The sequence below is a fragment of the Leptonychotes weddellii genome, chromosome 3 (assembly GCF_054177405.1).
Source record: "Leptonychotes weddellii isolate Sample4059 chromosome 3, ASM5417740v2, whole genome shotgun sequence".
NCBI classification, from domain to species: domain Eukaryota; kingdom Metazoa; phylum Chordata; class Mammalia; order Carnivora; family Phocidae; genus Leptonychotes; species Leptonychotes weddellii.
This window is the reverse complement of record NC_138371.1, coordinates 15435761-15437503: the sequence shown is the minus strand read 5'-3', so window position 1 is coordinate 15437503 and position 1743 is coordinate 15435761.

Sequence of the window (1743 nt, the reverse complement as noted above, 5' to 3'; positions counted from 1 at the left end):
TCTCACCATGTAGAGAACATAATTCTGTCATGTATCAAGTCCCCATATACGTGTGGCCATGGTCCTGGTTTCTGTCTTCTGCCATTGGTTTCTTTGTTTATTTCATTGTTGACAGTCTTGTGACTTTTGATTTCTTACAGCACATGTATTTGCCTTCTTTATTCCTCTGTAAAATTGGCTTGTCTTGTCTCGGCTTTATTTTTTTTTTTTTTCCTCCTCAGTTTTTGGAACAGTTTGATGAGTTTCAGCTCATGCTTTCTCTGATTTTTCAAACTATTTCTTATTTTGAGTCCCATGTTGGTAGTAGCAGACTTGAAAAATTCATTTTATGCTTTCTCTAAAAGAGAAAAGGCTAGCTCAGGAGGGATGGTGATGTTAGATCAGAAGGTGACATGATGTAGGGGAGGTGGTGGTGGTTGGCCCTGACAAACCTTAAGGAATTTGGCCAAGAATGGATGGATAGTAGAGGGGAGAACTGGTGGCTAGTTGTGCAGAACTGATGCTAAATGCAGTGTCCACCCAAGGAGGGTCAGAATTAAGATGTCAGACACACCATAGAGAGGATGATAAGCTTAGATTTAAGTAGGAGTGAGCAGGATATTGGGATGGCCAGGGTTTATGACAATTGCATGATACCTTGGGAGGATGTTAGTTACTTATCATAAAATTAACTCTAATAAGGCTATTGCAACTGGAAGCAGCCTTACTGTAGTTACCAGCCCTTCCCCAGAAAGAATCCTCTCTTCATAACAAGACAGTGTGGCCTGGTGGTATAAGCAGGTCTATCAAATCCAACAAATAGGGCTTCCTGCTCCAACACCACCACCTAGAAGTTGAATGATCTTGAGTGAGGTTCTTGGTCCTCTCTAAGCTTCTATAAAGTGAAGATGATCCTAATTTCTACCTCGCAAGTGAAGAGACACCAAGCACAGTGTCTAGCAAACAGTAAGTGCTCAAGTAATGTTTTATTGCCTTAAAAACAACCATGGTTTATTAAACCGATCTGGTCACCGAATGCCCCAAATGCCAGAAATTGTGTCCTCATCCATTCAGCATCCTCTTTGTCCTCTTCATTTGGGGAATCCACATCATTCTGGTGCATGTACGTGCATTTCCGTGTCCTGAAAACAGTGGTTCACACCAGATCATCATCCACTGTGAGCATGCCTATGGATGCCTCATGCCTCATGTTTGTGATTCTTTCTCTTCCAGGTCTTAACCTGGGCTCACAACCCAGCCACTCTTCACTTCTTACATAGGAAAGTGACTTAACTTCTCTCTGCTCAGTTTCCTCATCTGTACACAGGGCAAATCATAGGGTTACTAACATAATTAAATGAGTGAATATGTATAAGTGCTTAGTAGAGTGCACAGCACATATTGGCCTTCTATAAACATTGGTGATATAAAAATGAATGAATGTATGACAACAGACAATATAGTGTTCAATAGTTTATTTGCTCACATCAGACTATCTGAGTCAACTGTAGGCTGCCACTTGTTAGGTGCATGCCTTTAAGAAAGTTACTTAAAAGTACTTAACTTCTGGGCGCCTGGGTGGCTCAGTTGGTTAAGCGACTGCCTTCGGCTCAGGTCATGATCCTGGAGTCCCGGGATCGAGTCCCGCATCGGGCTCCCTGCTCAGCAGGGAGTCTGCTTCTCCCTCTGACCCTCCCCCCCTCTCATGCTCTCTCTATCTCATTCTCTCTCTCAAATAAATAAATAAAATCTTTAAAAAAAAAA